The sequence below is a fragment of the Antechinus flavipes genome, chromosome 1, assembly GCF_016432865.1.
Source record: "Antechinus flavipes isolate AdamAnt ecotype Samford, QLD, Australia chromosome 1, AdamAnt_v2, whole genome shotgun sequence".
NCBI classification, from domain to species: Eukaryota; Metazoa; Chordata; class Mammalia; order Dasyuromorphia; family Dasyuridae; genus Antechinus; species Antechinus flavipes.
In genome coordinates, this window is record NC_067398.1 from 392,243,995 (window position 1) to 392,260,733 (window position 16,739).

Genomic DNA, 16,739 nt, shown 5'->3' on the forward strand with positions numbered 1-16,739 from the left:
TGCCTATTTGTGAGTAAGATCAAAGCAGAATTGATGTATTTCCTCTCCCCTTTATTAGCATCATATATTTCTTAAAATTTTCTTTGAATGTTTCTTGTCTGAAATGCTGGAATTCCATTTTGATCCTTGGACTCTGTTACCTTCCAAAGTGGTTTCTTAGTCTGTATTATTTGTGGTTTCAAGAGTGAAAAAAAATCAAACTTAAAACAACAGCAATAATATAACATAGTACATAGGAAGAAAGACAGAAATTCAATTATTTGTTTTTCAAAATATTTTGAAAATTTTCAACATAATTGGTTTTCTTTACAATTATTTTATGCATTTAACAAAGATTCTGAGAATATGTTTATAGTGTTCATTTGACTGTTAAAAGACATGTCAGAAAAAAGTCTAGAAATCCCTAGAATAGTAGAAAGAGAACTGATTCTGGAGCTCTGACCATAAGCTTCTTATTGCAACATTTAGATTCAAATTGAAAGAAGTTGGGGAAATCATCAAACCACATATATATGACTTACACAATATCTCTAATAACTATGAAATGGAAATATTGAATTTTTTTTTCTTTTTGTCTTTTGTTTTTGGTGAAGCAGTTGGGGTTAAGTGACTTGTGGAGGGTAACACAGCTAGGTAGTATTAAATTTCTGAGGCTGGATTTGAATTTTAGTCCTCCTGACTCTAGGGCAGGTGTTCTATCAATTGCACCAATTGAGTAGCTTTAAGGGATTATATCTGGTTGATAGAGTGCTTGAAGAAATATGGAAAGAAAATTGCAATTACAGGAAGCAGAAAAAAATTCCAAAAATAAATAACAAGAAAAAAAATGGCTTTCTGATGAGGTTTTAAAAATAGTGAGAAAAGAAGGAAATTAAAAAGTAAAGGAGAAAGATGTACAATTGAATGAAAAATTTTGCAGAATAGAAAGGAGAGATAAGGATGTTTTCTTAGATGAGCAACACACAACAAAAAAAAAAAATTAAGAAAACAATAGAATGGAAAAGACAAGATATCTCTTTACAAAAAATTAGAACTATCAAAACAATATTTCATGCTAAAAATGGACATGATAAAAGACAAAAATGGTAGGGACAGAAGCAGAAGAGATTAAGAAGACAGTGAAAATATTCAGAAGAATTATGTAGGAAAGACCTTTTTTATAATAGGTTTTTATTTTCAAAGTGTATGCAAAGATAGATTTCAACATTCACACTTGCAAAACCTTGTGTTTCAAATTTTTCTCCCTCCCTTCTTCCCCCTCTCCTAGACATTAAGTAATCCAATATATGTTAAACATGTACAATTTTTCTATACATATTTCCACATTTATCATGGTACACCAGAAAAATCAGATAAAAATGAACAAAATGAGAAAGAAAACAAAAAGCAAGCAAACAACAACAAAAAGGTGAAAAAAACTATGTTGTGATTCACATTCAGTCCCTATAACCCTCTTTCTGGATGCAGATGGCTCTCTCCATCACAAATTTATTAGAATTCACCTCATTGTTGAAAAGAGCCACCTCCATCAGAATTCATTATTACATAATCTTGTTATTGCTGTGTACAGTGTTCTCTTGGTTCTACTTACTTCACTTAGCATCAGTTCATGTACATCTCTCCAGGCTTTTCTGAAATCCATCCTGCTGGTCATTTTTTACAGAATGATAATATTCCATAACATTCATATACCACAATTTATTCAGCCGTTCCCCAACTGATGGGCATCCACTTACTTAGTTTCATTTTCTTGCCACTATAAAAAGGGCTGCCACAAACATTTTTACACATGTAGATCCTTATTCCTTTTTATGATCTCTTTGGGATATAGATTCAGTAGAGATACTGCTGGATCAAAAGGTATGCACAATTTGATAACCCTTTGAGCATAGTTCCAAATTGCTCTCCAGAATGATTAGATCAGTTCACAGCTCCACCAACAATGTATTAATGTCCCAGTTTTCTCACATCCCCTTCAACATTAATCTTTATCTGGAAAGACTTAACATTATTGATAATGATATTGTCTAGTTACTGATCTAGAGTTAGATATCCTAGAGAATGAAAGTAAATGGGCTTTAGCAGGCAAGATTAACAATTAGGCTAGTGGAGGTAATAGAATTCCAGATTAGCTATTTAAAATCCCAGAAGATGATGATGTTGAAGTGCTGCATTCAATATGCCAATAATTTGGAAAACTCAACAGTGACTACTGGATTGGAAAAGATTAGTTTATCAGCTATGCTTAAAATTCTGCAAACTGGGCTTCAGCAATATGTGAACCAAGAACTATCAGAAAAGCAGGCTGGCTTTTCAAGGGGCAGAGGAACTAGAGACCAAATTGACAACATTCACTAGATTATGGAGAAAGGAAGAGAGGCTGAGAAAATATCTATTATTTCTTCACTAATGTCTCTAAATAAATGCTTTGACTGTGTGGATCACAACAAAATGTGATAATCAGTCCTCAAAGAGATGGAAGTATGAGATTATCTTACTTGTCCCAGGAAGAACCTGTATGCTGGCCAAGAAGCAATAGGGCCAAACATTGAACAACTGATAAGTTTAAAATTGGAAAAAGGAGTGTGAAGAGGCTAGATATTATTACCTTATCTAATATTAACTTATAGTAGAGTACATCATGTGAAATGCCATGCTAGATGAATCAAAAGGCAAAATTGAGGTTGCTGGGAGAAATATTAGTAATCACAAATATGCAGACTATACTACACTGATGGCAGAAAGTGAAAAATAATTAAGCCACTTGATAACGGTAAAAGAAAAGTGTAAAAGTTGGTTTAAAGCTTAGCATCCAAAAAATCAAAATCTTGGCAACTGGCCTATCACTTCCTGGCAAATAAAGGGAGAAGTGGAAGCAGTGTCAGGTTTTATATTCTTGGACTCAAAGATCATTACAGATGGTGACTACAGCAATAAAATTAAAAGATGCTCCTTGGAAAGAAAGTTATTGCAAATCTGGACAGCATGCTAAAAAGCAGAGACATCATTTTACCAATAAAAGTCTGTACAGTTAAAGCTATAGTTTTTTTTTTTTTTTTTTTTTTTTCCCAGTAATAAAGTAGGGTTGTGAGGGTTGGACTACAAGGAAAGCCAAGCACTATAGAACTGATACTTTGCAATTGTGGTATTGGAGAAGACTTTTGCAAGTCTCTTGGACAGCAAGGAAATAAAATCAGCCAATATTTTAAGAGATTAATTCAAGCTATTCACTGCAAGATCAAATACTAAAGCTTGACCACATAATGAGAAGAAAGGACTCATTAGAAAAGACCCCAATGTTCAGAAAGATTGAAGGCAGAAGGAAAAAAGGAGCAGTAAAGAATAAAATGCATAGATAATATTATAGTAGCAATGAATACAAGCTTGGAGAGCTTTCAGAACACAGTGAAGGATAGGAAGAGCTCACATGCTATATAGTCTATGGTATCACTAAGTGTTGAACCAATTAAACAATAGTGCTCACATGCTATAGTCTATAGTGTCACTAAGTGTCGAGCCAATTAAACAATAGTTTAGCCTTTAGATTTCTGTTATATGAATCTGTCCTCTAAAGGCTTGAGCTAATATATCATTGTAGAATTACTCTACTGTTTTTTTTTCCCCCTGGAAAAATAAGGTTACAGCTGTTTGTTTATATTGGGGAGTGAGACAAGCCATTTTGTATGGGACCTTCTATAGCCTAGGGAAGATCCAGGCTGTATCAATGAGTTTTCCTGAGGTAAACAAATCTTATTGGCTCTGACAATGCTAAGAATAAGGAAGCAGATTATTAACATTTATGTTGTTTGCTATTATAGCCTTAGGGTTTTGCCTCAAACAGTTTATTGATGCCCAAAGTGCTTATTAATAATAAGGGGATGTCATTTACTTACCTAAAAGAGAATGTGGCCCATTATTATTAGCAAAACTAACTATGAGCTGATATATAATTTCATTTTATCTCTTAGTTGGCACAGTCTGTCATAGTAATCTTTAATAGCCCCAAATTTGAGTTGCAGATTTATGCCAAGTATAAACTGTTAAAAGCATAATTTAGTAAAGGTTTATACTTTCACAACTTAAAAAATGTTTCTTTTAGCCAATTGTTGCCCCTCCAGCTTGGGCTGCTTTGGTCTCTCTGGCTTTTACCTTCCTCTTCACCTTTTCCCTTGCTAATGTTCTCTCATAGTGTGGGTACCCACATCAAACTGGGTCCTGGAAGAACCATTTTCCTTCATCTTAGGCCCTCTGGCTTTGAGAAACAGGTTTGGGATTTTGTTCTATTTTGTTTATCCTTTTCAATTCTAGCAATGGACAACATGTGCTACAGGGATCTTGTGACCCAGAACTCCATGTTGTACACTATTCTCCTCTTGGCTTTTCCAGTCATAAAAGGTCATGTCTCTACTCCTTTCTCATTCTGGAACTTCCCTCATCATCTGAGGCATCCTTTCCCTAGATATTTCTACCACCCAGCAAACTACTCATCATGTAATATAGGCCCCTTAGTCACCCACTCTGCCTTTTCTCATTAATGAATTCTTCCTAGAGCTTCAATTTTAGAATGAATTCAGGTCAACCACCTTCATTTTCTCTTGTTTCCTATTTCTCTTGTTATGGAATTCAAAATATTATTGATAATTTTCCCCATTTCCCATCTTTTCAGCTTCTTTTCATATGTTGTATTCCTCTGTTAAAAAGTAACTCCTTGGAAGCAGAAAATCATTTTCTTTTTAACTTGTATTGGTATCCCCATCACTTAGCTCAAGTCCTTACGTATTGTAAGTATTAAATAAATACTTGATTCCTCCCTCCCTTCCTTTCTCTCTCTCTCTTGCCTTCCTCTCTCCCTCTCTTGCTTGCTTTCTCCCACCTTTTCTCATTTCCTTTCTCCCTTCCTCCCTTTCTTGCCCCTTTCTTCCCTTCCTTTGATGAAGTTGAATTGTTCTGTTACTCCAAGAGCTAAACTAAAAGCACTAGGTAGAAGTTAAAGAGAAGCAGATTGAAGCCTGATGTAAGGATAAGCTTCCTAATAATTAAAGTTATCTAAACACACCTTGGTCTAGACTTACCTCTGAATTGCTTGTAATTGAAAATTTTCAAATGAAAGCTAGGCAACTACTTGTTGAAAATATTGTAGATGGAACAAGTATAGTTGATTGTACTTGTTATGTCCAAGTTCTCCACTACTATGGATAGAGTGGGTAAGAAGAAGCAAAATGACGTTATAATGCCTTGTAGAGTCCCTAAAAACACCCCATTTTATGAAATAATGCCTCTAATTCCTTTGAACCATTGAATTATCATTCGGGTCTGATTTCTCTGTCTTTAAAACAATTTTTAATTCTTATACCAGGTTAGATTTCTGTATTTCAAAGACCACCATCCCCTGCCCAAAACTGGAGCATGTTGCCTATTTCCTCTAAGGAATTTTGAACTCTTTAATTCTTTTCCATTTTCTCTTTGACCTGGTTTGACCTTGACTTTAGCTTTGGATATGTCTATCAATAGGCAAATTTCCCTCATCACTTTCATTTGCAAGGGAAGCAATTGGGACAAGGGTAGAGGTTCTATGACATTATTGTATTCTCTTACTGGTATGGGTCTTTGGAAAGGAAGGAGATAAGTGAAGAGAGCCTAGCATCTTTATACAAGTGATGCTGGTTGTGTTTTTTTAAAACTAAGATTTTCAATTAATGATGGGGTCAAGCTGTGAGAAATTTACCTAACTCTGTCTTCCTGCTGATGCCTCCTCCATTTACCTTCTTTCCCCATAAAAACAGAGCTTTGGGCCAAATTTAGATACCACTGCTGTCATTGTTAGTTAAAAATAGCTGTGCTGAATCCTTCATGCTATTACCCAGGGGCTGTTTTCAGAAAATGTTTATGGCAGTAAAAGCCATTTGCTAATTCAGTGCTTGCTCAACTAGAATAACACTTAGGAGGCATTTCTTGTATTCATGTAAATAGATAACACAGAATGATAGTGGTAATTAACTTGTATTTTTTCCCCCAGATTTCTAGAGTCCTTTTGTTACAAGAAAATGACTAGTTAGTAGAATGAACCCAAGAAGTATATTTAATAGGGCAGTTTATATCAAAGTAGCAGTTAGGCTGGACTCAACTGAGGAGTTAATAAATTTGGGTCTACAAGATGTTGACAGGTAGAAGAAAATCAAATAGCTTTTCATTTAGATGGATTTAAAAGGAAAGGAGGTGAAAAAAAATCTCTCAAGATTTACCAGTTTCCTACTATAAAAACTTTTCATCATCCTCTGCTTTATTGTATTTGATTCCTTCTGGTATTTTCTCTAGAGCCTAAATCTAACTGCTGTCTCCATTCTCAGGATTCACATTGTGATTTGAGATGGCCTTCAGGGTGACAGGATGAGGAAAGAGGGAGAGGAATTTTGCAATTCTTTTGGTTCCAGTTACATATCTTTCTGCCAAATAATTCTGGAGCATCTCTTCCATCCAATTTTTCCTTTTCCTGAATTTCTTTGTCTCTATCCCTGTCTGTTTCTGTCTCTGTATGTCTCTCTGTCTCTTTAGAGAGCATTTCGGTTTCCCTTCAATAAATTACACTGGATGCCTTTTGAGAGCAAATGGAGTGTTAAGTCCTGAAAAAGAAAGCAAGGAAAATGAAGAAAAGATCTATTAAAAAATGTCTCGCCTTTATGAGCATATTGCAATTTGAGATCGGTCATGAATAACCTGTCTTAATCATACATCATCTTGATGACATACATACAAATAATCAGACAAATTAGCCATACTAGAAAAAAAAAAAAGTTGAAATTTCCACATGATGCTATCTTACATTTCCTGACTGTTTCCTAAGTAGATTACAATCATGCCCTTGGTTTTCTTTAAAACTAAATTTAAGTGCCATGTTTTCATGAAGCCTTTCCTCATCTCTCTTAGTTCTTAATGTACTTTGTATTCATTTTGTGTATCTACATCTACATATTTCTGTATATATTTGAATATGTATAAATTGTTTTTCCCATTAGAGTATAAGCTTCTTGAGGACAGGGACTACTTCATTTTTGTCTTTTTTTCCCTCAGTACTTGGCTTAGCACCTCAAGCACACTTAGTGCTTATAATCGGGGATTTTCTTGATTTTGTTTCTATTTTTCTTCTGCTTCCTTTGTTGATTCATTTATTGGTTAGGAAAGCAGTGAGAAGCTACTCCTTTAATGTCAGTGAAGTGAGGCTGGATCTAAAAACTTTAAGGATCTAAAAACAAAATTGAAATGAAACCCTTAGAAAAAAAGTCTAGAAAAACAATAAGAAAATGGTGTAACAGTGTCAAATAATTTATCAAATACATTCTTCTTCCTCTCTCCCATAATTTTGACCTTTATTTTGTTATTCAGTAATGAGTAATTTTGATTCAAATACATGCCAGATTAGTAGTGCCCTTTATATAATAGGAGCATTTTTTTCATAGAAGATTTTTTTTTAAAAAGAGAAAGAATGGTTTATTAACATCTGTCTTTGACATGCAACTGAACAGGCCTATCTAGTGATAAAGTACATCAGTCTGTCTCATAGAAGAAGTACAAATGGAGAATATGCTGGGCCAATCTTTGTAAGAGAAGAATATGAGATATTATTAAAAATATGTTTCACCAGCAAAGTAATGAACTCATGTCATCAGAATGAGAGATAATGGAGGGAGGACTATACTGGTGCCTGAGGTATGAAAATGTGAGAATTTGATGAAGGTTTCATTTCTACAGAATTATAAAACTTAAATTGGAGAAATGAAACTTAAATCAGAGAAATAAAACTTATACAGGGGAACCATAAATTAGAATAAGAAACTTTCAATGAGATGTAATCAGGAATGGGGATTCACACTCACATGGGGGAATTAGACATTCCAGATAAGCTATAACCATTATAGTACCCAGTTAATGGGGAATCAGGATGGGGCTTGTTTTTGAAGGGGGTGGGGAAGGAAACAGCATATAAAAAGAAAATTCTATTGATTCTAAGCATACCTACGAGTTTATATGCTTGCTGTTGCAAGAATGAAAATTAAAATCTTTTTCTAAATTCATTAGCAAATCAGTGAGATTCTTGGTAAGGCATTTTGTTTCTTACTAAAAGAACCATTTCATCATTGGTACAGACTGCAGTTGTTTCATGCTTCATACTATGTACTTCTTAGCCATCTGTCCTAGAGAGTACCAGTGAAGAAAGTACCAACAAGGACAAGATCCTTGGTCCATTTAAGTGTCAAAGTACGCAGATCAGGAAAAAGATCACTACGATCATTCATTCATTTATTGTAGGGATTCTCTATCTCATATCCATAGACCCAACCTTCACCAATTGAGAAAGTACTCTTTCACCAAGAGGTCCAAAGAACTTGGAGAGCAAAAATTTCATAATTAGCTTTCTTTGTAATTATAGGCATGTCACTTTATACATTTCATATCATAGATTTTACCAACCTTTTAAAAGAGTTACTCCGGATTTATTTACTTACTCATTTGTTGAGCACTGATTTTAAGAAACAGTGTTTTATACTGAATTTAGTGCCTCCTTAGGGCCATGAAAATCTAGATTTGATTCCTACATCTAAGCAGACTGACTGTGTGGTCATCTCTTAGTGACCTAGGTGACAAAGACTCCAAGTCACAGAATTGTAACTTTCTAAGTGGCCAATCAACATTTGGTAGAGGGAGTTCCCCCACAAGACAGTAATCACAAGGGTTTTTTTATTTTATTTATTTAAATAGAAAAAGAAAAGAAAGGAAATATTTGCAAGATTCTGTCCTTCACATAATTGGAGATACACAGAAATAGAAGAAGCTGCCTCTTCCCCTTCAGGTAGTCAGGATACATTTATATATATGTGTGTGTGTGTGTGTGTGTGTGTGTGTGTGTATGTGTGTGTGTGTGTGTATGTGTGTACACTAAATTTTACACACACACACATATATATGTTGTATATGTGTATACATGTTTAACAAATATCCTATTCTGATAGGATATCAAGTATGGGGCTTAAAAGGAAATTAAAATTTAACTGGTTTAACATCCAGGCAGTATGTGATATCCATATACAACTATAGAGACATTATGACGACAGGTTGATTGATTTCAAGAGCTCAAGAAATGCTGTCTTGGGCTCTTTCTCCTGTGCTATCCCTTCCCCCACAGAAGCTACAGTCTCTCTTTTCTACTCTCTTTTTCCACCCCAACCATATTTTGGGTGAGTCTACTTTCTTTGCCCCTTGTTCCAAGTATCAACTGTGGTGATGTTCTCTCAATCAACATGATTTGCTTTTTTCCCCTCCTTGGCAACAGATACTTTGCCCAGGGAAATAGGAAGAAAAGTATGTTATCATGAATAACTTTGTCTCTCATTCTGTGGAATGGGTCATCATTTAAACTTTTTGAAATTTGATTCATTTTCAAGAAATGATGGTGAACTTTGACCTTTCCTTCTTTCCTGTCAGTCTCCTGCCCTATGTAAACACTTGTTCAGACCCTCATTACTTGTGTCCTGGCCTACTAAATAATTTTCTTAACTTTCATACTTCTCCATCTTCAATTCATTAACTAACCAATGCTAAAGGAACTACTATACTTGGAATCAAGATCTGATTTCAAATCTTCCTCCTAACACTCTTTAGGCGTGTTATCTTAGCAAATCATTTAATTTCTTTTTACCTCATTTTCCTCATCTGTAAACTGGAATAATAACAACATCTATCTCACGGGACTCTTGCAAAGATCAAATGAGAAAATGAAGTTGCTATCTTTGCTCTGTATGCTCTGTAACCTGTAAAGTATTGATGCTAATTATTATTGCTATTATTATGATTCTCAATATATGACTTGAGTCATATCACTCTTCCAAAAAACTTTTATTTGCTTGTCCCTGTGATCTGAATTTAAAAAAAGAAATGAGACCTTGATTTTGTTAGTCAAGGTCTTACACAATTTTCAACTTACTCTTTTAATCTTATTTCATATCATAGTAAAGATATGACATGGTCCCTCCACTTCCATTTTGTCCTGTCTTCCATCATTAATATATCTTTGCTCATATAGTCCAACATATATGGAATGGACTCTCCTTAACTTTCCTATTTCAGACAATTGTTATTCCTGTCTTCAAGACCAATTTCAGATTCCTTCCCATAGAGGACTAGAATTGATATCAAAGGGCCTAGGTTCAAATCTTATTAGTTATTTATTTTTGAGCAAATCATTTTCGTGCTTTGGGTCTTAATTTTCTTTTCTTTTCTTTTTTCTTTTTCTTTTTTCTTTTTGCTGAGACAATTGGGGTTAAGTGACTTGCCCAGGGTCACACAGCCAGGATGTGGTTAAGTGTCTGAAGCTGGATTTGAACTCAGGTCCTCCTGACTTCAGGGCTAGTGCTCTATCTACTACATCAACTAGGTGCCCCATAAAATGAATTTTCCCTAAATGATCTTTAAGGTAAAATTAGGCTTTAAAGTTTATGATTCTTTTGATCACTTCATCAAATTTATCCTGGCAATCTCTTTGTCCTTCTCCTTTTGTCATCACATTCTGTCTTTTGTTATGAATATTTCTTTAAATGCTTGAGCCTTTATTATGCTATAAGCATCCAAAAATCAAGTACAAGGCCAATTTTCTTTATACCCTTAGTCCATTACATAATCACATTCCCTTTATACTTTTATATCCTTGTTACATCACATAATAGGTACTCCATAAATAATAAAAGCAGTCATTTTTGGTAAATTTCAAAGAGAACTAGATGGAAATCTGATTTCTGACACATGTAACTGTGTTTTCTAGTTCGATTTCTTCATTTGTCAAATAGGATAATAAGTAGTCTTAGTACTTATTTTATAGGAGACATAAGATTGTGACAAATAAGAAAATAAAGTGCTTTTCAAACATTATATAAATAATTAATAATACATAGGTATATCTATATGTGAATATATGTGTATATATACATACTCAGACATGCACATGTCTATATGTGTACACACATATGCACATACAGACATGCACAAATTTATGGATTTATAATATAACCAGAATGGACTAGGGTCAGAACTAGTACTATAAACATATATGTATCTCTCTCTCTCTCTCTCTCTCTCTCTCTCTCTCTCTCTCTATATATATATATATATATATGTATGCATATACACACAAAAATACATGATAAAGAAAAAAAAAGAGTAATTGGAGATAGTTATGTAGTACAAGTCACTCCCCTAAGAGTGGATGGTTGAGCATTTTTATAATTCTCATGATTTATCATGACTCTTTCTGTTTCAATTTTCAGTCCCCTTCAACTTAACCACTTAGTGCAAGGTAGAATATATGAAGACCAAGCAGAAGTCTCTGATTGTAAATGTTCTTTAAAAAAAGACCAATGCATGGACCCCACTGAGTTCTTGCTCAGTGAAAATGAAAAAGTGTCCCAGTGTAGCAGATCAGAGAACTCCCTTAATTATCCTTATTGAGCTAAGATTGCCTCATATTTCCTTCTGAATTTTATTGAGGACTTTCTTTTCTTTTCTTTCTTTCTTTCTTTCTTTTTTTTTTCTTTCTTTCTTTCTTTCTTTTTTTTTTTTTGAGACTTTCAATATCTATTAAGCTTTTCATATCTCTTTTTCTCTATTTGCACTCAGCGCCTGTGTTACGACTGGGACACACTGACAGGGCAATCTGGAATGGGTGAATGGTTTTAAAAGCAGGTTTTAAACTCCTTCCCTCCTCTAAGCAGAATAGTTCAGTTCTTGCCCCTGAAAACTGCTATAATAGCAGTAAACATAAGAAGCAGACATAGTTCAAGATACTATAATAGTAATACTAATAGCATAATAATACTATTATTGTATTTTGAACTATGTCTGCTTCTTATGTTTACTGAACTCACAGCTGTAATATTGGACTATAAACTTTGGATTTTACTGTTTAGATCTCTATCTGTATCAGGCTCCACTCTGCTTGACTGAAAGCATATAAATGTCCCTTGATTCTTTTTTTTTCCATTGAAAGAAAATATTTATTAAACAATGTTAGGCACTGAGGGAGACTCAGAAAAGTCTAAATATCACTGCCCTCATAGCGTTTACAATCCATTTGATGCATTAAAATTTCCCTTTTGCTTCTTGTCTCTTATATCTTGCCTCAGCCTCACCTCCCGGATCACATACAATAAATGACTTAAACTGCTACTACTGGGAAGACTGATACCGCCTGAACTGGGCTCTTTCATTTCCTGCTTTCATTCCTCATGACTCTCCAACATCATCATTTATAAGTATCAAATGAGATAATAATTATAAACTGCTTAGCACAGTGAATGACACATATAGGGGCCATGTAAATGTTTATGATGATGATGACTGGAAAGGTAGGCTGCAGCCATATTATGAAAGACTTTACAAGCCAGGCAGGATTTTGTATATTATTTTAGAAACAAGAGGCAAGAGTGAAATATTTTGATCAGAGAGGTGATAGTGCTTTAGAAAAAGCAATTTAGCCTATCTGTCTAGAATTGATTAGAAGGGAGAGTTGGAGTCAGACAGATCAATTAGGGAACTATTGCAATAGTTTAGGTGAGAAGTGATGAATCCTTGACCTAGAAAAGTGGCTGAATGATTGGAGAATAGAGAACAGATGCAGGTTATTTTATGAAGGTAAAATCAAATAAAATTGAAAAGTGACTGGATGTGAGGCAGACTCCAAAGTTGATCATCTGAATTACTGAAATGTGATTTTTATGCTGTCCTCTAAGTTTGAATCCCTTATTCCCTTATTCTATCAGCACTCACAGCTTGCTAAATCTAAAACTAGATTGCTTCCATTATCTTCCTCCTTCACTCATACTTATGTGTTACCAAACAGAAATAGCCAGTTATAAAACCATGCTGACATGGCTCATGCTAAATTTGTTATTTTAGCTCAGTGAAGCCTCAGTGGGCCCTCAATGAAGGAGGACAATTCTTCTATAATTGCTTATTAATTCACTACAGTGGCTATACCAAATCTTTTCTCTTCAAACCTTTCACAGGAACATTTTCCTCCACTGCTCTCAGTTGTAGATCTTGCTACATACTTAACATTTTTTTTATATTTTAAGCAAGATTTTAAAATTTTAATCATATCCCCCCCCAATACATGTAAAGATAGTTTTCTACATTCATTTTTGTAAAACATTGTGTTCAAATTTTTCTTCCTCCTTCCCTTACCTCCCCATTCTCCCAGACAACAAGCTATCAGATAGAGGTTAAATATGTAAAATTCTTTTAAATATATTTCCATATTTGTTGCATCATATAAGAAAAATCAGATCAAAAGGGAAAAAAAAAACATGGGAAAGAAAAAAAAAACAAGCAAATAAACAGCAACAAATGATAAAAATGTGAAAATACTAAGCTTCAAACCATATTCAGCCTCCACAGTTTTCTCTCTGGATGCAGATGACATTTTTCATCCCAAGTATATTGCATTGCCTTGAATCAATGAATTTTAACAGAAAAAAATTGAGGTCATTCACCATGATCTCTCTCTTAAATCCTCCTGATGTCACACCCCATGATCTCCTCTTTTACTCCTGTCTCTGATAAAAAGGTTCCTCCTTCTTTCTGTACACTTAATATGGTTCTCTCTTGTATTCCTCTGTCTCAGAAGTTGATATATTTTAGTGTTTTCCCCGTTCTGACATGTAGATAACATTTGATAGCCTTAATTTGGATTTTGGATTCTTTAGCGAAGTATTTCTGAAATTCTTAGGCCTAAACTCATTCATTCTAAAACTCAGAAAAGTCCTAGGCTTGAGCTCACTTTTCATGTCTTTGGAAATTTGGCTGGTCCAGCAGCTTCTAGAGTATGCCATCCATGTGTTTTTACTGTCTTGTGGCATGAGCAGGTTTAGAAATGATTCTTTTCCCCAGACATTGCTGCATTTAACATTTTTTTCCTTTGAAAAAAATCAGTTTCTAGATAATAGGGTTTGGGGGATCATATTGCAATTTTCCCATTTTGTTTAATTTAGAAGCTTTCCATTTTTTAGTACTTTGTGCAAATGTGTTTCAATTGCTTTATACTCTATTCTCCAAGGGGAGCTTTATAGTTTTTGATTTACAATGGGATCAAGAGAAGGTTTGAAAATTGCTGCAGAACATAAATTATAAAGACCCCTGAAATAATTGTAAGGTCAAAAAAGCAGCATGGAATGCATTAGTGAAAAGCTATATTGGTATTCCTCAGGGTGCTAATTTATTTTTCTCAAATATGCAACTTGAATTCTCTTCCTTTACTTCTCATTAAGCCACAAGTATGAGCCTTTTCCATATTCATGTATGAAACTGCTGCGTCACAGTCAGGAGATAGAAGGCAATTTCTATTAGTGAGAAATGAGTCACTAATGGTGACAATTATTGGGTAGACTAATTGGGTAGACTGAAAGTAGTAGAGAGGAAATAAAGCCATCTTCATCTATCAGTCAAATAAGACTCAATCATTTTGGAAAATAATGAGGAGAAAGGAAAACCGTTAGTCCTTTCAACAAATAGTTACCAAACCAATTTTAAGAATCCATTGCACTTGTTGTGGGGGATACAAGAGAAGAAGAAGGTACTGTTCCTGTCTTCAAAGATCTTACAGTTTTACCAGGGAGACAGTTTGCTAACATATGAATTGATTCACAAATTCAATTCAATCCAAATCAGGAAGCAATTAAAACAAAACTATTTTACTAAAGACAGAGTACTGCTCTGTAGGGCATGAATTGGATGGAATAGGAAACAAAAATTGATACAGTTGCTCCTGCTCAGAGTTTATAATCTGGTAGAGACAATTGAAAGTAATATAATGTAGTAGTAAATAAAACTAAGGGAAAAAATGGCACAGTCAAGGCAAAAAAGTGACTCTTCAGCTAGCTGATGAAGGATGAATAGAATTTGAATTACTAGAAAAAGTTTTCTAGGGGAAAGGACCAGTATGAGAGAAAGAGGAGAGCAAGGAATTAAATTTGACTTGTAATGAGGGGAAGAGTAAGGGGATAAATCAACTGAAACAGAGGGTCACTTTAATGAATTAGTAGAAAATATGATTAGAAAGGTTAAAATAAGATCAGATTACAGGATAGCTAAAGGTATATGTTAATTTTACTTTTTTTTTTTTTTTTTTTTTTTTTGCTGAGCCAATTGAGTTTAAGTGATTTGCCCAGGGTCACACAGGTAGGACATCTTAAGTGTCTGAGGCCAGATCCTCCTGACTTCAGGGCTGGTGCTCTATCTACTGGGCCACCCAGCTGGCCCTATATGTTAATTTTAATATCACATGTGCAATATATCAACTCAAACATGAGAGAGGTAGAAAGTAGAATTACATTATTTTTTCTTTTACAAATTTATTAAACATAAAGTTTCTTCTATGACAATGTACATCAATGAATCAATAAGCCATATTAAGGGCTACTATTTTCTTTTAAAAAATAATATAGACTTTTTATTTTTCAAAATACATGAAAAGATAGCTTTCAACATTTACCCTTGCAAAACCTTATATTTCAAATTTTTTCCCTCTCTTTTCCCCACCTCCTCCTCTAGAGAGCTAGTAATCTCATGGGCAATTCTTCTATACATATTTCCACATTTATTATGCTACATAAGAAAAATTAGATCAAAAAGAAAAAAAAAAGACGAAAGAAAAAAAAAGCAAACAATACCAAATAAGATGTAAATACTATGCTGTGGTACACATTCAGTCCCCATAGTTCTCTTTCTGGATGCATATGCCTCTCTCCATCACAAATCTGTTGGAATTGGCCTGAATCACCTCATTGTAGAAAAGAGCCACGTCTATCACAATTGATCGTCACATAATCCTGTTACTGCTGTGTACACTGTTTATTCAGCTATTGCCAAACTGATGAGCATTCACTCAGTTTTCAGTTTTTTGCCACTATAAAAAGGGCTGCCACAAACCTTTTTGCACATGTGGGTCCTTTCTTCTTTTTTGGGCATATAGGCCCAGTAAAGATACTGCTGCATTAAAGGGTTTACACAGTTTGATTTGGATATACTTCCAAATTGCTCCTCAGAATGGTGGGTATACTTTCAAATTGCTGGATCAGTTCACAACTTCACCAAAAATGTATTAGTGCCCCAGTTTTCCCACATCCCCTCTAACATTTATCATTATCTTTTCTTGTCATTTTAGCCAATCTGAGAGGAATACAATAGTAACCCATAGTTATCTTCTTTTGCATTTCTCTAATCAATTGTGATTTAGAGCATATTTTCATATGGCTAAAAGTAAACCTATTGTTTTCTAAGTACTCTGCTAAGCAATGGGGATACAAATACAAAGAATGAGATAGTCTATATTCACAAAGGATTACATATTTCATATACTTATAAACTGATGGTAAAGGGTAAGATCAATTAATACCTAAGGTTTCAGTCTTCATTTTGATGAAATGACTCAGAAAACTTTTCTAAGACACATCTGTAATGATTTTTTGAGAAATTGTTCTTTTGACTGCTTGCCATCTTGGGGGGGGGGAGGGAGGGAGGGGAAAAAACGAAACATAAGTGATTGCAAGGGATAATGTTGTGTAAAAATTATCCTGGCATAGATTCTGTCAATACAAAGTTATTATTAAATAAAATAAAATTAAAAAAAAAGAGAAATTGTTCTTTTGCCAAACATTAACATCACTTTAAAAAAAAAATCATTTTTTTCCCCTAAGGCA